The 21,419-nt window shown below is 34.7% G+C and overlaps 1 long non-coding RNA gene and 1 pseudogene across 1 annotated transcript; one reads left to right on the top strand and one right to left on the bottom strand.

Moving 5' to 3' along the window:
- The first annotated feature begins 2,523 nt into the window (after positions 1–2,523).
- Positions 2,524–3,379, top strand: LOC132638815 (uncharacterized). Its single transcript, XR_009581900.1, has 2 exons — positions 2,524–2,797; positions 2,947–3,379. It is a non-coding gene; the product is annotated as an uncharacterized LOC132638815 (long non-coding RNA).
- Positions 3,380–3,677: 298 nt separating this feature from the next.
- LOC132638014 (lupeol synthase-like) lies at positions 3,678–18,413 on the bottom strand (annotated as a pseudogene).
- Between the last annotated feature and the right edge of the window lie 3,006 nt (positions 18,414–21,419).

Genomic DNA, 21,419 nt, shown 5'->3' on the forward strand with positions numbered 1-21,419 from the left:
ATGGTGAGTAGTTATTATTCTTTCACATATATTATCCGAAAGAACGTCGTACTTTTAGGGACACGACGTGTTACTTCTTGTATGTTGAACATGTCTGCTTCGTCTTGGCATTAAATTCAGGTTTTGAGGGCATTTAAGGCAATTGCTGTTAACTGGAACAATTTTGACTAAAAAAGAATCTTACTGTGGCTCCTTTATAAAATATCTCTGTCAGGCGTTACTCCTAATACGCCAGTGACTATAGCTTCACATCTAAGGGGTTATTTGGTAAGAAGGATATGATGAGCTGGATTATTAATCCAATGCGATTGAAATTAATTTTATGTTTGGTTGGTGGGATAACTTTTTTGATATCTTATCTAATCTCATGTAGATGAGATAAAAGGTGGGATAAGGTGGGATTACTAATCCCACATAGATTAGTAATTTCATTTTATCCCACCCAATTCCATCTACATGGGATAACTTATCCTCCTATCAAACGACCCCTAAGGGTACCCTACTGTCTAATGCCAAGTGTCATCGAAAAGTTTGACTATGTGTCTCATACAACTAGCATCGCAAGGACCTTTTTTTTTTCAACAAGAAAGCGCACAAGATAAATCTTGCTTCAGTGTACTAGCCTGTAAACCACACAAGCGAGATAAACCGCATTGTCCAAGTTCCGTAAAACGAACTCGACCGAGAAAGCATACAGGGGTATTTGGATCTGAGACCCCCATTTGATAGATCACCTTTTCAACCAATTCGATAAGGCTCTTTTTATAAGATAAGACAGCAAACCTACCTCTTACACTTTTGAATCCAGAAATTTGTGATCCACAAGTAGAACATGAGCTGCTTCTTGTTTGCCTTTTAAAAAATTTCTCTCTCTTATGTTTTAAAAATTTCTATTATATTTCAACTTCTACACAGCATAGCGTGAATGAATAGATTATGTCACGAATTTCTATAAAATTGCGTTCCTTTACAGTTTTGGATATCGATACAAAAAAAAAAAAAAAGATTTCTCATGCTTGATATTTATTGTGTGTGTGTGTGTTTTTTTTTGTTTTTGTTTGTGTGATACAAAAAAAGTGAACCTTACATTTTACACTTTTAAATTCAAAAATTCTGGATTTACATTTTAGTCTCATAAAAATAAGTCTCACACAAGTAATATTAATTATGTGACATAGCGTATTTAAACTTTAAAGGGCTCAACCGATTAAAATGTTGATAGTTCTCTTGGTCTGAAATAGGCACTCCGTCATTCCCCGATTTCATTACGGGATCATACTTTTGAAGTGGAAACAGATTCCACGGAGGTAATTCATCTCCTTGATCAGTTTCATCCTATTTACAACTCCAATTCGCATTCTTGCAGGTATCTATTGAAGAAGTTGGAGACTCCAGCAGTACGACATACTTCAGGCAAGGGAACAAGGTGGCAGACTCGTTGGCTCGACATGGAGTGCAACAACCTTTTGGAACTCATCCTCTCTTAGTATTATCCCCTATCGAAGATATATTACCACTTTTGCAAGCCGATAAAGATGGCGTAGTATCTACTAAAGTAGTAAACCAATCTACATGTAATAATTTAGCTACTCTTGGCAATCTGTGTGTAACCTCTACTATCGATGGAGCTCCCGGATGTCCATCTAATGTAATTCTCTAGTAATAATAATAGTATTTCCTTTATCCAAAAAAAAAAAAAAAAGAGAGAAACAGGCACTCCTTCCGTATTGTTTTTCTTTTTCTCCATTCTTTTTGTAGCAAATGATACAGAATCAGAGAAAAAATAAAACTTGCACGCATCAAGCAAATATTATATGAAAAAAAATAAAACTTGCACGCAACAAGCGAATATTATACGGAAGAAGTATAAAGATGAAGAAAGATTGTGAAAGGACATACTTTAATTTGAAAACGATAATTATTTTGTATACTTCATCTCTTCTTATTTACGTGACACGTTCTTTTTAGTCTTTTCTAAAAAAATATCACATTTCTATATCTAAAAATAATATAAAATTAAAATTTAGATTTTACCCTAAATGAGATGATTTATGGCTACAAAATGTCTAAGGCTTGTTTAGACAAAAATCTTTATGGGGATTTTACATAAATGACTATATTTTGGGGATTTAAAATTTGTCATAGCTACATTTTCTGTCACGACCCAACCCACGGGTCGTGCGGACACCTACCATATTACTAGCCTAGTAGGCAAACCCTTACCAACTAAACCCAACATTTAAAACTATTACGACAGCCATCCTTAAAATTATAGTATTAAGGTAAAACTTCATACAAACAGTTTCAAAATACAATAAATCTGAAAAGAAATTTCCCGGGATCTAGTCTAGACAGGTACAAGAGCTCCTATAGTACAGGAAGACAAAATAAATGACACAGCCTATGCCTGGAGTGAGATGAGCGAGGCTCTAGGAGAATGCCTAATAAATCCACACGTCGAAACTTCACTAAAACCTGCAACATATCTACACCCAAATATGGCGTAGCAAGAGTAGTATCAGTACACCACACGTACTGCTAAGCATCATAGGTCGACTAAGATTAGTTCACGCAACACAATATAAAGTCAATAAGATAAGCAGATAAGTCAATGAAACTCAAGTTCTAAATTAAGGTTATTACATCCCCGTAGTTGGCCTTCCCACTCTCGCTATTCAATTCTTTTAATTCCAAGAATTACGGGCGATCTACTTACTCACAGTCGTTCCCTCCCTTCCATCCAACCTATTCCCTCATGTCTGCATACTCATCGTATACTCTAGCTTCTACCCTTTATGTTCGTAAAGTTCACCTACACAAATTACTTACTACAATCACGATTTCATTACGGGATCATACTTTTGAAGTGGAAACAGATTCCACGGAGGTAATTCATCTCCTTGATCAGTTTCATCCTATTTACAACTCCACTTTACATTCTTGCAGGTATCTATTGAAGAAGGTGGAGACTCCAGCAGTACGACATAGCTTCAGGCAAGGGAACAAGGTGGCAGACTCGTTGGCTCGACATGGAGTGCAACAACCTTTTGGAACTCATCCTCTCTTAGTATTATCCCCTATCGAAGATATATTACCACTTTTGCAAGCCGATAAAGATGGCGTAGTATCTATTAAAGTAGTAAACCAATCTACATGTAATAGTTTAGCTATTCTTGGCAATCTGTGTGTAACCTCTACTATCGATGGAGCTCCCGAACGACCATCTAATGTAATTCTCTAGTATTAATAATTTAATTATCCAACCGGTTGTCGGTCCGGTCCGGTCCTGTTACGACCGGTTAACGGACTTAATCTCAGGTTGTACCGTCCCTTTCTCCTTTTCTTTCCCCTAAAAATCCAAAATGCACTTTGGATCCCTTTATAAGTATTTGTTTTTTTTTTGTTATTAGCAAAGATGTCGACGTATATTGGAGATAATAACATAATTGATACTTTATGTTTGGGATTTAGTCTAATACCGTCCTGTAAATATAACACTAAGCATATTTAGTCCTCTAAATTTTTGATATGCTATGCTATCTTATGTTTTGATAATTTGACCAACTTTAACGAACCATATATGATTAGATTCACCTGTTGAAGTTGGTCAACCTCTTGATATCTCATGTACCGATATGTTAACATGCTTCTTGAAGAATCAGATACTATCAGTCACTCTACACAAGCTGCAGGATAGAAGGACCACATTAGAGGTGTACGTGGATCAGGTTGGTTGGGTTTTTTCAAATGCCAAACCAATTCAATTGCATCAGGTTTTTAAATTTATAAACCAAACCAAACCAACAAAAGTCGGGTTTTTCAACCTCGGATTTTTTGGGGTTATTCTGGTAAAGTCTTCATATAAAACATATAATTTTTACTTCAAAGATGTATTTAGTCCTAGTAAGTTACGACTATCTAAAATGTGAGATGAGAGATAACATTGTACTAAAATATTCAACCAAAAAAAAAAAAGTAACCAAATTGAATAAAATAAAATAATCATAATCTAAAAGTACTAAGTCATACTCTAATAAATATGGCTAATGATAAGACATATAGAAAACGATCATAATCTAAAATTACTAAGTCATGCTAAAATAAGTATGGGTAATAAGTATTAGTGTCACGACCCGACTCGGGGCCGCGACGAGCACCCGGTGCTAGCCCACCCGAGCTCCTTCTTAGCTTACTCTTATACTTACATCTAGGTGAGCCACATAATTATACATACATTTCCATTCATTCGTCAACGAGTCCCAATTGGACAACAGTACATTTATATCACCATAGGCATCTATGCCACATCAATGTACATGGGCCAACGTGGCCGACAAAATGATACGCAAAACATAGGCCGACAAGACCGGACATGTCTAACCATATACACATGACTACGAGCCTCTAGGAAGAGTATAACACATCACATGAGCGGGACAGGACCCCGCTATGCCCATAATTATATACACAAAAGAATAAGTACCCAAAAGCTATGGCTCCGAAGGAAATGGAGCTCCGCTATGTAATCTCTGAATAAACAGCTATGGATCAAGTCTGTCTCCCTGTGCACCTGCGGGCATGACGCAACGTCCACAAACAAAAGGACGTCAGTACGAAGAATGTACTGAGTATGTAAAGCATGATTAACATCAATATAGAAGCATCATAGACAATGTATGAAGTGGCATAGGAGGGAAAACAATCGTATCATCGTTATGGCACTTACCTGCCTTTCATAGGAACTTTCCATTCCTCATGCGTATTTCATAATAGTGCTCGTGTTCGTATACATGCCCCTATTCGCATTCATATACATAGTCTTTTCACATTCATATTCATATTATATACATAGCCATACACTTATATACATACATAGTGTACCCGACCATAAGGTTCGGTGTTTCGTACATACTTGGCCAACCAAGGCTCAATGTTATTTCTACCTGGCCCTACCAAGGCTTCAGGGTTATCCGTACCATCTGCAGAGGTGTGGGCGCGTTTCGTAATCGTATACATACTTTATACATAGTCATATACATATAGTCTTACCCGGCATCATAAGCTCGGGGTCTTATCATAGCCCTTCATAGGCATACATATACATATATCATAGCTCGTAAGCATCTCTAATCTCATTTTACTCTCATCATCATTACCATCCTCATCGTTATCGTTACATATACATTATGGACATACTCGTCATACGAGAAACATAGTATAATCATAGTACATATCAAGGGTCGTGAGCTTATGAGCTCGGAATGTCAACCATGTGAAGACAACATACTCATATAGAGGAATTAGGAATTTGGCCAAGAACCATGCCTTATGAAAGAAGGGTTAGACTTACATACCTTTCCGTCGAACTATTCTACACTTGCACGTTCCCTTCCAATGCTAGCGTTTATACCTTCATTAATATCATAAGGCTTAATACCTAGATGGACCCTTAAACTTGACATGTTTTGTAAGATAGGCATATAAACTTATAAGGTGACCAGATAGACACTTAAACTTACTCAAAGTGTATTTTTCAAGTTTTTCAGTTGTTTTGAAAACAAAAACTATATTTTTCAAACATTCACAATTTTCATGGCCAAACAAGCCCTAAATATATCACAAAATATTTTTTTTAAATGCAAAAATAAGGCAAACGCATATACATGAGACTATAAATGTGCACTTAAACCAATAAATACTCGCTAATCGTAATTTTGCAGCTTTCAATTAACTCGGATTTTTTTTTTACACTTGAATAATTAAAAAACAATAACTTTAACCAATACAAATCCTTAAAAAAAGAAATTTCAAATTAAGAAATTTCTAAGTTCAGTATTTCAAGTGTAAAAGAAATTTCAAATTAAGAAAACTGTAAAGCCGAGAAGAAAATCCTTAAAAAAAAGAAATTTCTTAATTTGAAATTTCTTTTTTTAAGGATTTTTATTGGTTAAAGTTATTGTTTTTTAATTATTCAAGTGTAAAAAAAAATCTGAGTTAATTGAAAGCTGCAAAATTGCGATTAGCGAGTATTTATTGGTTTAAGTGCACATTTATAGTCTCATGTATATGCGTTTGCCTTATTTTTGCATTTTAAAAAAAATATTGTGTGATATATTTAGGGCTTGTTTGGCCATGAAAATTGTGAGTGTTTGAAAAATATAGTTTTTGTTTTCAAAACAACTGAAAAACTTGAAAAATACACTTTGAGTAAGTTTAAGTGTCTATCTGGTCACCTTATAAGTTTATATGTCTATCTTACAAAACATGCCAAGTTTAAGGGTCCATCTGAGTATTAAGCCATATCATAACAATGGCCATTAGTCATTCACATTATCCACATTATCTAGATTCCTCAATTTGCCTCTAATTCACCCACATTCATGGTCATAACACCCATCTTCGTCCATTCGTCTAAAGTGTTTAGTTCATGATCTCATTACCATTTATAACACATTCATATCACAACACAACAACATTCATAACTCAATTCAAACTATTTCTCAAAATGTCACTATTCATCATTCATGACCTAGTTGACCACATTTTCTACAATCCATGTATTTTAATTCTCCAATACCTTAAACATCTTGTAAAAATCATGAATCTTACCTTAGAAGTTGTAGGAACAAGCTTTGGTTGATAATACTCTTCTTTGAGCAAAACCCTAGTTTTTCTCCATTTGGATTTCTTGACTTGGATGATCCTTGATGATTCCCTTATCCTTGATTCACTTGTCTTAATGTTATTGATGGATTATAATCCTTGAAAACTCATATAATAAATGTAGAGAGAAGTGGTGTAATGTTGTAATGAAATAAAATAAGTCTTGATCCTCATATTTAATGAATTGGAAAATCTGTGTTGGGTGAACAGTGGTCGTCCATGGAGATTTATGGACCGTATTCCACTATACGGCTCGTCCTCCATGGGCGTATTTAACCATTTCCAGAACCAGAAGCTGGGCTACCTTCATGGTGGTTTACGACCATGGTTTACGGGCCGTAAATCACTTTACGGTCTGTCCACCAGGTCGTATTTAACCATTTCCTCGGCTGGCAGAAAGTTAAAGTTTGGCATGCCAGTTTACGACCTGGCAGTTTACGGACCGTATACCAGTTTACGGTCCGTATTTGCACTTTACGACCACTGGTAGAAAGCTGAAGCTTTTGCATGGCAGTTTACGACTGCCAGTTTACGAACCGTATTGCACTTTACGGTCCGTATTTTGCAATATACGACCACTGGGCAGTTTTGCCAACTTTCAATTTTTCTCATTTCTCGACTTTTCATTCTAATCATCCACATCCCTTTACATACATTTCCCATGAAACATTATACACTCGCACTCCTCACACACATCATTAGTTCATTTACTTGCGTACCAACGGGAAATTTTCCGAGGTGTAACATTCTACCCCCCTTAGGAACATTCGTCCTCGAATGTTAAAGGCTTGGGGAATTCTATAAAAATTTCGCCAGAGTTTCCTTTATAAAGTGGCAATACCATATTGTCACAACAACCCACAATAGCAATGCCTCACAGGACAATAATACGACAGCAATAGAAATTTGGCCACACACGACCTAAATGCATAAAAAGGAATCATACATACCTTATGATTTTGACGTCTCATCTTGGACTTCTTCCAAGGGCTGAAATAAATGTGGGTATTTGGATCTCATATTCTCTTCTGCTTCCCATGTCATTTCCTCTCGATTGTCATTTCTCCACAGAACTTTAATTGAGGCCACTTCTTTGTTTCTAAGCCTCCGTACTTGCCTATCTAATATGGCAATGGGTATTTCATCATAAGTTAACTTTTCTGTCACTTGAATATCATTCACTGGGACGATCCTCGTAGGATTTCCAACACACTTCCGAAGCATCGAGACATGAAATACTGGATGGACTGACTCCAAATCTGGAGGTAGATCTAGCTCATAGGCCACTTTGCCTATTTTGCGCACAATTTCGTATGGCCCAATATACCGGGGACTGAGCTTCCCCTTTTTGCCAAATCTCATCACGCCCTTCATCGGCGACACTTTCAAGAATACCCAATCTTTCACTTCGAACTCTAAGTCTCTTCGACGATTATCCGCATAGGATTTCTGACGACTTTGAGCCGCTAGCAACCGATCTTGTATGAGCTTAACTTTCTCTATTGCTTGCTGGACCAAGTCTGGCCCTATCAACTTAGCTTCTCCGGTTTCAAACCACCCAATTGGGGATCTACACTTTCGCCCATATAGAGCCTCATACGGTGCCATTTGAATGCTAGAATGATAACTGTTATTGTAAGCAAACTCAATGAGTGGCAAATGGTCATCCCAATTTCCTCCAAAATCTATCATACATGCCCGTAACATATCTTCAAGAGTCTGAATGGTACGTTCAGCTTGCCCATCGGTCTGTGGGTGAAATGCCATGCTTAGGCGCACTTGGGTCCCTAAACCTTCTTGGAAATACCCCCAAAACTTGGCTGTAAACTGAGTTCCTCTATCGGAGATAATAGATACCGGAACGCCATGGAGTCTCACTATCTCTTTAAGATAAAGCTTTGCATAATCTTCTGCCACATAGGTTGTCCTGACCGGTAAGAAATGAGCTGACTTTGTGAGTCTATCCACAATCACCCATATGGAATCATACTTACGTCGAGAACGGGGTAACTCTGTAATGAAATCCATATTAATCACATCCCACTTCCAAGTTGGGATTTCTATAGCTTGCAATAAGCCACCCGGCTTTTGGTGTTCTATCTTCACTTGTTGGCAATTAGGACATTGAGCTACAAATTCCGCTACGTCTTTCTTCATTCCCATTCCACCAATATATAGTCTTAAGATCATGATACATTTTCGTCGCTCCGGGGTGAACGGAGTAACGGGACAATGAGCTTCTCTCAAAATCTGATGGCGTAGACCTGCCACATCGGGAACACATAACCTGCCTCGACATCGGAGAACTCCGTCTTCCGAAACGTCAAATGATGACTCCTCCTTCTGAGGAAGTGTATCTCTGTACTGCATTAGCATGGGATCCTCAAATTGTCGCTCTTTTACTTCCGCTACGAACGATGAAACTGCTGAATCCTGAATAGTAGCTCCGCTGCTACCTGAGTCCACCACTCGGACTCCTAGGCTAGCTAACTGCTGAAGATCACGGGCCATCTCTTTCTTTTCTGGTCGTACATCACTTAGACTTCCCATCGACCTACGGCTAAGAGCATCAGCCACAACATTTGCCTTTCCGGGGTGGTACAGGATTTCAACATCATAGTCTTTTAGCAACTCTAGCCATCGTCGTTGCCGCAAATTCAACTCTTTCTGCTTGAAGATGTACTGGAGACTCTTATGATCTGTATAAATATCCACGTGGACACCATATAAGTAATGTCTCCATATCTTTAAAGCATGGACCACCGCGGCCAATTCTAAGTCATGGGTAGGATAATTCTGCTCATGTTTCCGTAATTGTCTAGAAGCATACGCAATCACCTTACCATTTTGCATCAATACAAAGCCTAGCCCGACGCCTGAAGCATCACAATAAATAACATATCCTTCCAATCCCTCTGGAAGTGTCAAGACTGGGGCTGAAGTCAGTCGGTCTTTCAACTCTTGGAAACTAAGCTCGCAAGCATCTGTCCATTGAAACTTAGCTGACTTCTGAGTCAACTTGGTGAGCGGTGCAGAAATAGAAGAGAAATCCTCAACAAATCTTTTGTAAGAACCTGCTAAGCCCAAAAAGCTACGAACCTCCATAGGGGTCGTGGGCCTTGGCCTCGAAAAATTCTGTAGGATTAAACTTCTGATACCCACAAATTAATTAAGAGGAGATAAGTCAATACCAAACGAAAATCAACATATATAATAAATTGTATAACACTAGAGTACAATAGCAATAATAATTAGAGTTAATTTAAAAAAGAACACCTAAACTTTCACCATCTTATCACTTATGTATTAATATTTTAAAATACACCAAGTAGTTGAGTAGATGGTGATAGTTCATGAAAAATAAGGGAAAGCTAATGATTGGCCTAGTCGGCTTCGACGTGTATACATTGATGGTGATAGTTCAGCTAGAAAAATGCAATAATTGATAGTTAAGGTGTGAAACTCGCGGAAAAATAATAATTTCAGGTGCGTTTTTTTACCATTAACTCTAATAATTACTAGTATTATTATCAGTTTTGCATATACAGGAATGTATATTATTCACCTCCAACCAGCGATACGCACGTTGAGGTTCCCATCCTGGAAAACCCCCATTTTCACCCTGCATTGGGCAATATATGATTTCAGAAAGAAAGAAAGAAAAAGTAATTTCCTTTTTTGTTGCAATTTTAGTCCTTCATACCAATAAATTCTTATTTTAGTCCTTGTAATATCTGGTTAAGCATAAACTTCAATTCATTGAAATGTTCACTTTTGATCTCTCTACTTCTGAATCTTTACAACTCTATCAATTTTTTTTTTTGGGTAACTATAACTTTAGCAAATTATTCACTGTTAAACCGTTTAATCATTCACGTGTTGTGTTAAAACTAAAATGTTACTCTATATTTCATATTTGAGGGTAATATAGTTTTAAAAATAATCTAAAATGTAACATTTTTTTATATAAGGGGATCAAAAGCAATATATTATAACAAATTGAAGGTTAAATATGATTAGCTAAATACCGCAAGGGGGGAAGCCAAAATTTATTAATAACAGAGGGGTCAAAAATGTAGTTATATATTCTACATATTTTTTTCCAGAAGATTTAAACTTTAATGTGTTTAGTTTGATATATCACAAAGATCAGATATTAGAATTTGCACAATTAAGGGATCAAAAATAATATTAACCAAAGAAAGATTATATTTGTCGTTCGTGGCATATATGAACATTAATCTCTTGAACTTACCTGCAGTGACAAAATAATATTTACAGCATCAAATGAGCGATGATTCTCAATTTTTCCGCCAACAAGTTCTGTTGGCATTTGTGAAAGTAAAAGTGCACACTGCAAAATAAGGAAAGGAATATTATTGTAATGAACTATCTAGAAAATGTAATTTAACTCTTAACAAAAGAAACAGAGTGCAATTTTTTTTTTGGTATTCTTTTGTCTTGTGTCCTCCGGCCAAACTTAATTACTGACAGTTGCCCAAATATACAAGACCTATACACTGATATGATATGATATCATAGTATATGTATATTATACATATATTACAAGTATATTATATGTATATTTGAGTATACATATACAAAATCTATATATTTGCGGGCTATTTTGTAAACTAGATCACCCAAAGGTGTTCGCTATAATTATCTTAATTATTTTCACCTAGCAAGGTGTAGTGGGATGGATAGGATCTCTCCACCCTTAACCAAATGTTTCGGGTTCGAGTCTTGGGAATGAAAAACTTCTTGACTGAGAGTGTTCTACCGCTTGGGTCTACCCAACACAAAATTAAATTAATCAAGTCAATGAGTTGCGGTTACTGTATGGTTAAAAAAAGTTTCAATTGTTCAACATTTTACCTTTAGTCCTTCAGAAGTGCAGTCAGGAACTTGCCAACCATGATCTTGCATGGAAAATGTCCAAGAACCTTTAGTTATGTGCCTATACATTTTTTTGAAGTCCCCAGAAGGGTTGTCTTGGACCTTGAAATATAGGGCATTGGATAAAATAAATAAATATGATATGTGTTATCACACATTGTTAGAAGGAAATATTTAGCTAATTAGAAATTGTTTTATATAATTGAACCTGTGATGCTTTAAGAAAGCTGTGTGCTTTTTTGATGGTTTGTCCAAACTCTTGAGCAATATCACTTGATAAAATTGCTTGGATTGAAAAAACTGCATCCCACAGTTGACAACCAAAGGACTACAACAATAATATATTGGTTAATGGCGAGAGTTTAATTTTTATACATATATATATCAACAAATTTATATATTCGTAAACAACTTATTATAATAGATTACACTATAGATATAAATAAAAAGATTTTACACTATCAATATACAGAATTTGATTTTATAAATGAGTAACAAGATATAAAAAGAAATAAACCTGAAATTTTAAGCCATCTTCTGCTATCCAATAATAATCTGGTAAACGAGCAAGGTGGCGTTTATATGCTTCTGAATTTGGATCTTCCACCCAACAAGCAAGGAGACACAAGACCTGCATCAATAAAAGTAATTAATTCCATGATTTTTTTGTTCTGTGTTTTCAATTTTAAGAATTTTGCTCTACTTTATGCTTGTGAAAGGATTTAATTTATGTATACTAATCGTACAAAAATTTTGCACTACCAGACATGATATTATAACAAGTAACATGCTTTATTTTTCAGATTGTTGGTCGCATTATTTACGAAAAATTACCTTTATTTATTATTATCTTTCAGATAAACTGATAATGTAAAGCTATTTTGAACTAGTGTTATTAGTGTAGTACAGAACTATTGCGAAAATAGCTGATTTTGAGACTGACTTATTGGTACCTTTTCCACACAGCCAATGCATAGGTATCTGCTATTCTCGTCCTCATAGTGAATATGTTTCATTGCTAGTTTCAATGCCTTTTCCCTCAATGCTTTGAATGGCCATCTTGTCAAAATTGGTTCAGCAACATGATGAAGGAATCCCCACAATGCATCTTGTATCAATGGATGTGGATAGTAAAGATCCTCCTTTAATTGTCATATATAACAAATGGTTAACATCTCATGAATTGTCCCAAAATATTTTAGAAGCATAAAGTAGGACAGCCCGATGTATGCCCCTGAGATAAGGTATGCATTTAGTGCGTTATCTAACTATAAGAGCAGGAGCAGCAAGCACTCTTTCACATGAAAGAATCTTTCTTCGTCTTTCTCAACGCAACGGGCATACCTAACATCTCATCGAGCCTAGAAGAAGTATTCTGTACTCATGCAAGGTTCGGAGAACGGTCGTATCCCATAAGGGTGTAATGTAGGCAGTCTACTCTGACGCAAATATAAGTGACTGATTTCACAGCTCGAATTTGTCATCTATAGGTCACATAGAGACAATTTTACCATTGCTCCAACATTTGAGTCCGGAGAAGGACCCTGAAGTGTAATGTAGGCAGTCTACCCGACTCAAACATCAATAGTTAATTCCACAACTCGAACTCATTACTTATAGGCCATACAAAGACAATTTTACTGTTGCTACAGGTTGGAGCTAGGGGTCCCTTCGGCGGAAAATTACACTGTTCATACATGGTTTAAATTATTTTTTATTTATATATAGTAGATGTCGAACCCTTTATGATTTCGTCGTATATTTATTTCTTCATATTTTGAAACCATTAGTGAAAATCCAACTCCGCCACTGGCTACAAGGCTCCGCCCTGGGTAAGGACCGCACCCCACGAGGTGAAAGGTAGCTAGGCAGCCTACTCTAACGTATATATCAGTGACTGACTCCACAACTCGAATTTGTGACCTATAGAGCACACGAAGCAATTTTACTGTTGCTCCTAGGCTCGGGTCCTAAAAAGGACCGCACCGTATGAGGTGCCCCTAATGCAAAATCAGCTACTCCTGTGATCTATAGGTCAGATAGAGACAACTTTTATCTTGCCCCATAGTTTCCCTTCATTTTTAGAAGATTAAAAGCAGAAGAAACTTTAAAATGATATAGATTGAAAAAGGATAACCTTAGCACAAGTACTCCTTGCTTTATTCCAATTAATTTCGCGATAAGGTTGAGTATGAATTTCGTCTTCAAAGATTGCACCAAAGTGGTTATAGTTCCCACGAACCTTTTTCCATATAAATATGACATGGGCATATATACCAAACGAAAATAACATAACATTTTCCCTGCATTAAAGAAAAAAAAAAAGTTAATTTGCGTGAAACTTCTTCTTGAATAACTAATGTTTCAAGTGTTTTTTTTTTTTTTTTGGTGTGGGTGTGCAAGATTTATGAAAATGGAAACCTGGATGAATAGGAAACTGTGTAGGGAGCAGCCAAAATTCTGGTGGCATTGGGTTGCAGCCTTCCCACTCATATAATCCAAGCACCTGCCAGCAATATATGTTAAACTAGACTAGATAATTAAGTCCCCCCCCCCCCCCCCCCCTTTCCTTTTCTTTCAAAATTTGTCTAAGATCCCGGAGGCTTAAAAACAGGGTGTCGAATGGGTAGATTGGACTAAATTTAGACGAAACAAAAGGGGCTAGAATTAATATCCCTTCTAAATGTTACTTGAGTTTAGGAGGACTAGATCAACATTAGGTAAACAATGGGTTATCGCGCAACCCACCCAACTTTATTAACTTTTAATTTACTTGGTTGTTTTATTATAATTTATTTAGTTAACAAAAAAAACTAAGATAACTTCTTGTATGTATTATGGTTATACGACACTTATCAAGCAAAAAAAGTTTTAAAAATTTACCATGTTTAAGTGATTTAATATAGTGAAAATAATCATTAATTACATATGGGTAAGTGATACAAGTGTATGTACAAACACATGTCATGCATCTATTCATTTGGTGTAAACACCTGGTGCGAGTAAGTTATTATTGCAAGGTTCCTTGTGGGTCAATTCGAGCTACATATTTAGCTCAAATCACCTCAACTTTTAGATTGGTTGAATCAAACAGTTCAAAAAGAGTTGACTTAATCCTACACTTGAATAGGTTAGGAGAATCATGTTTTCATGACCTAGTTTTGTGATCCCTATCTAAAAGTATCTACTCAAAATCAAGTCCATTTCATTTATTAACTTATATCATGAACTGATCAAGTCAACAACAGGTAATTAGTCATAGAATGTTTGATGTGGTAACTTACAAAATAAAGTAAATAATCTGCTTTATTTAACTGATAATATAAATATCTTTATGCCGTCAATCTATATAAGTTAATTCATGAGAAATATGTTACGAGAATTAAGAATGAGAGTGATCCGATCCATACCGCCAACCAAAATTTTCCCCAAGAAGGAGTAGCTATAGCACCACCATGATCAATTATCCATTGACGACCTTTAGCCACTGCATTTTCTTCACCATCTTCTGGTCCTTCTCCAAGTAATCTCAATGCTATGTAACTAAGTACTGAACCAAACATTGTGCTATGACCCTCTATATGAAATCCCCACCCTCCATCTTCGTTCTTTCATTTAAAAGATAATTAAAGATAGTCATTCATAATTAGTAAAAATAGTGACCTTGAAATAAAGTTAATAACCTTCTATCACTACTAGAAATAGAGGTTTTTCCCACTGACATTCGGTGGCAAATTTGTCTTATAAAATATGATTTTTTTCATTTCATTCCTACTGAACTAGCTCACTGTGAAACAAATTCTCATTCAAATGCTAAAAATTTCTTAATTTTTCCATGTGAAAACACTACTATTTAATTCCTCCCCCCCCCCCCCCCCCCCCCCCGACATTCAGCATTTTTCGATGGAAAATTTCAGTAGTAAAATAGCGATTGTTTAGTAGTGTATATCATGTTAAATTGCATTGATTTTGTAAAATTCCAGGTTAAATTTGTCAGCAATAGGAATTCAGCCAATTACTTTGAGACGCGAAATTTATCTCGCTATGCTAATGAGGAAGAGTACTGGCATAAAAAATGAAATCCTTTCACCACTTAGGAGACGCACAAAAAATTTCCCAAATATAAGTGTCTTTGTCCTTCCATGGAAGTTTTTTTACTCTATCTGTTTCAATTTATGCGTTTTACTTTCATTTTGAGTCAGTTTAAAAAAAAGAATGTCACTTGTTATATTTATTTACTCTTTAATCCCAATATTTTATGTTAAGGCCATAAAACTCAAAGAACATTTTAGTATATCACATGCACCTTTAATTTAATACCACAAGATTTAAAATCTTTCTTACTTTCTTAAATTTTATGTCTAATCAAATTAAAACACATAAAATAAAACGAAAATGGTAATTCTTTGTACCGAAAGCTTTTTACAGAAAACTAGGTGTGACATTATCAAAATTTATGAAAAAGCCAGAAGTGGAAGATAACCTGATGATTGTAAAGGTAGCGTTTAATCTCCTTTTGATGTTCTTGTGATAAAACAGTATTAAGAGCACCTGTAACATACAATGCCATAACCTGCACATTTACAAAATTAGTTTGATACGAGAGTTTTTTTTTTTTAGGGTCCGTCTGATTTAGATTCACGTAGAGAAGTCTCAATTTAGGAGTTAAAACAATCGTGAAACTTTTGCCTGCTGTCCTAGCTATTTGGATCACTGTTTGCTATTTAGCGAATGACCCTCTTTTTATTTATCCTACAACTTATGACCTTTTAGACCACATTCTAAAAATCTCTTTTGAGCAAGTTGAAAATCTTATGCAAAAATGTTAAATCATAGTTTAAAATTTTGTAAGTTATAGCAAACATTAGACAGTCTAATGTTATGTCCGTATAATTGAGCAATATATAAACAAACGTTAGGCTTGAGTCTAACGTTATCCGGAAGGATAATTTCTCAAAAGCTATATTTGCACAACTTCTAAAGTTAGGGATAAAATCTAAATAGAAGCCTAGAAAAGGGTCATTTGTGTAAATCAGCCGACACAATTACCAAAGACGACTCTATTCTCAGAGTTGGAATTCGAAATCTCTAGTTAAGAGCATAGGCAGAGGCGAATCTAACATTTAAATTCATTGTGTTCAACCTTTCATGTTCTTAACGTTGAACTTAGTATATAACTAAAAGTATGAGTTCAAACCTACTATTTATTACAATTTTAGTGAAATTCACACACAAATTTTTTACCACATCAAATGTACTGGATTCAATGAACCTGGTCTTATAAAGCTGCATCCGTAGGAGTACTTACCGCTCCGCCACAACTTTTATCGGTCGATATATTCCTTTTGACAGTACACTATTTTGTCTTTGTGTGATTGTTCAGTTTAGATATATCCAAATTGATACATTAGACTTCGATAATTAATTTCAAACGAGAACATAATTTACCAATGGTTGTATAAAGAACAAAGGGCCAGCAGATTCAGCAGGCCAGTGACCATCATGTGCTTGAATTGATGAATAGAAATTAATAGCTCTTCTTAGAGTAATCTTTACTGCTTCTTCTGTTATATCTTCTGATTCTTCCAATTTCACTGCTGGTGGGGTTGGTCCATATGAATTCTCCTTTCTTAGCTGCATATTTCATAGAACACACAAGTAATAAGTCAGTCACTATTCACAATTTTTTCCTGAGTAAAGAGTAAGTAAGACAAATTATATAAGGAAATATAGGATATCAAATTGATTTTAGTACTTATAATATTTTTTAAAAAGTTTACTTCCAAGTGAATTAGAAATTGTGATAGAGGGGTCAGGCTAAGATGATATTTTCTATTACAAGAAAAATATAGATTTGTGACGGATTTCATCGATATGAACCAATTTTTGATGGACATAGAAATTTGTCATAATTTCATATAAATTTGTAACAAAAATGACGGTCCATCATAGTTGGTCACAGATATTGAGATAGCTATATGAATCTTTTGAATCCCCAAGCCATCATGCTCGTAAAATTATACCGAACCCATTTTAAACAAGCATCACTCCACGGGCCTGGTGATCAGGGTTTGAATGTCTTAACTTTCTGCGAGCCCTCGTCTGGGCAGGGAATGTTTCGACATTGAGTGGGTAAATTCATACATATATATATAGTGGTCATATAACTATGATTTTCTTTTCACCAAAGTCACATAAATATATTTTTAACAAAAAAAATCATAAAGCTTTCACCGTACTAACACAAAAGTCACAATTATCCAAAACCCCAACCTTCCGATGAGTGATAATATTTTATTTTATAATGTTAACTCTTTTTTTTATATTTCTAATCTTTTGTGTTAGTAGAGTGAAAGTTCTGTGATTTTTCTGCTAAATTACAGTTACATGATTTTACTGGGAAAAACCCATAATTATGTGACTATATATGTGTGTGTATATACACACTTTATAATAGAGTTGAAGCTATTACGTACTTTATAATAATTCTAGTACTAAAAACTTAACGGTTGAACTCGTAAAATTAAATTCTAAATTGGCCTTTGCCCGTCTTATTACCTGCATTCGCATGAACAAGTCAGCACTTTGTTTGTGAACAAATCTATGCTTTTTGAATTCTTGACGCATCATCTCAATTTGAGCAATTTCTTGAGGAGTTCCAGCTTTTTCATCAAATTCCCAGTGCTGTCTTCCTATGTGATTGTTTGTAGTTGTCAGCCATGGCCCTTCCCCTTCTGCTATCTTCAATTTCCACATTCTCTCTTGTATAAAATTTTAAATTTTCTAACAAGGAAGCCAAAAGAGATTTTTTATTATATTACTTAACTTATTACTTACATATACTATATATAAGAGCCAGAAACAGCTTATGTTCTTAGTGGTCTTGATTATATTACTTTAATTTACTTATTACTTATACTTAGCTACGCAAAGCTTTTGTTGCCCGTCGAGCATAGGTTGTAGACATAAATTTAGTTTTGCCTATAACTCATAAGTTCAGGATATTTCAAAACAGTCAACCTCATCAATTGACACCAAGTTCTGGCTTATAGTAAAAAACTAGAACTTATGATTGATCGGCAACAAAAGTTCTTCCCAGTGATTTTTTTCAGGTTAAGACAATTTTTTAAAATTTTTGTTAAGCGAGACAAAAATTCGAGACCAGACACTTTTAGGAGCCGTTTGGACATGGTTTGAAATCATGGTTTCAAACCATGTTTGAGCATGCAATTTGGATATCTTAAATTGTATCTTCTCTTATAGACATAAAAACCTGCAAGTTGTGAAAACTATCAAAATATTCGCAATTCTTATACAATCTTACCAAATGAGCAAGTCATACTTCATAGCAAAATTAATATGCTACTAGAAGGTTTTTCTAAAAAATACAACATCAATTGATCAAACTTTAATTCAATAAAAATGAAAATTTAACATGAATAGTAATGAGGTTGGTATACATAAATAAAGATAGACATAAATAAAGATTGGTGGAAGTTAATGAGGTTGATAAGTGGTTGGTGGGAGTATTTGTTAAAAACATCTACTAACTTATGGGTGTTTTTTACAAAATATAAACTTATGAGTCAAATTTTGATATTTAAAATTTTTAAAACTCAAATCATGCCTTTTTGGATGATTTGGGTTTCAAATTATGGTTTGAAACTATGAGATAAAATGCATGTTCAAATACTGATTTTATCTCATGGTTTCAAAATATGATTTTAAACCGCATGTCCAAATGCCTACTTAGAAGTATATGCTTGGAAGCATTCGATGGAAAAATGATATTCATCCATCAGGGGAAAAAAGGACAATGAAATAATTTCCTCCACAAAACACAAATCATTCCCTTGATATCAGGAAATGGTTGGAATATAGCTATTATTCTTTCACATATATTATTAGAAAGAACGTCGACTTTTAGGGACGCCACACGTTATTTCTTGTAGGTTGAAATGTCTGCTTCGTCTTAGCATTAAATTCAAAGTTTTGAGGGCATTAAGGCAATTGCTGTTAACAGGGACAATTTCGACTAAAAACGAATCTTACTGCAGCTCCTTCATAAAATATCTATGTCAAGTTTTACTCCTAATGCGCCAATCACTCTAGCTTCACCCCGAAAGGTAACCTACTGTCTAATGCCAAGTGCCATCGAAAAGTTTGACAATGTGTCACATATAACTAGCATCGCAAGGCTTTTTTTTTTTTTTTTTTTTTGGATAAGAAAATCTGCAGCTGCTATTCTTTGTATACTCACAAGGTAAACCTCACTTTAGTGTGATAGTCCGCAAATCACACATGAGAGATAAATCGCACTATTCAAGCCCGTGAGACGAACTCGAGTGAGAATGCATGCAGTGGTATTCGGATCTGAGACCTCCCTTTTGAGAGATCACCTTCTCAATCAATTAGATAAGGCTCTTTTTGTAAGACAAGATAGTAAACTCACATCTTACACTTTTGGATCCACAAGTTGAACATGAGCTGCTTCTTGTTTGCTTTTTAAACATTTTATCTCTCTTATGTTTTAAATATTTATATTATAAGTCAATCTATATATAATATAAAGTTAGACATATATAAGGTGATGTGACACCTCTCTATGACCAGCATTCATATTTATTTATTTTCTCTTTTTTTGGCTTTTCTATAATTGTTTTTGTTTTTCTTACTACTTTTATGTATTTTTGCAATAACATGAAAGGGCTCAATAATTAATACTCCACCTTTCCTTCTCTTAAAGTGTCACTGATGACATTTAAGGATCGGCCATTTCTCTTCTCTCCATTTTCTCCAAGTTCTAATTTAGATTAGGGACACATGACATAGGTTAAAATTAATGACTAAGATTGAATTGACTAAAATAAGACCTTAATCATGATTTAGTAAATAATATCTTGTCCAAAAATATATTAAAATCTTTTCTCTCTCATCCTACTTTTCTTTTCCTACGTACATCTATTTACTTCCTTTTTGAATTGATAACTTACATTCTATCTCCAATTTCTTTTTGAGTTAATTAATCTTTTAATTGCAGTTTTCCTTTGGATCTTATCTTTAAAATTAATTTTAAAAATGGAAAAAGGAGAAATTGGCTACCAGCACAAATCATGCTCCGTATCAATATTAGAATTTCAAGCAAATTTGTTAAATTTAAATATTTAATGATAAAAAAAATATAATATTTTATTGGTTATTTTCGTACACCTAATAATTTTGCTTCCCGTTAAATTGTTTGTTCTTTCCTGTTCCTAACTATATTGGTACTTTTCCTATTCTCTAACTAAATTATAATTAATGTGTAATTTAAGCTAACTTTAAAGAAAAAGATTCAAAGGAAAAATGCAATAAAAAGTTTAACTCAATAAGAAATTGGGGACATAATGTAAGTTATCAATTCAAAAAGGAAGCATAGATACTGTACGTAGGAAAAGAAAAGGAGGAAGATAGAGAAAAGATTTTAATATATTTATGGACAAGATATTATTTACTAAACCATGATTAAGGCCTTATTTTAGTCAATTTAATCTTAGCCATTAATTTTAACCTATGTCATGTGTCCCTAATCTAAACTAGAACTTGGGGAAAATGGAGAGAAGAGAAATGGAGAGAAGCTCGATATTTAACAGCCCACTACACTCTTGGTTAATTTAACCTTCCCCAAAAGTCACTTCTAATTGCATTTAATTTAGCCTTTCAAAAAGAAATATCATTCGCATTTGGTTTATTTTGCATTTTTCTCTTCTTTCATTCACTATATTGAATAGCCCACTCCTTCTCCCTTTTAAAAGTAACCTCCTCAACATGAGTAACCTATTCTTTTCAGTTAGGACTAATTTATTTATCCATGAATT

Source organism: Lycium barbarum, chromosome 4 (assembly GCF_019175385.1).
Source record: "Lycium barbarum isolate Lr01 chromosome 4, ASM1917538v2, whole genome shotgun sequence".
Lineage (NCBI taxonomy): Eukaryota > Viridiplantae > Streptophyta > Magnoliopsida > Solanales > Solanaceae > Lycium > Lycium barbarum.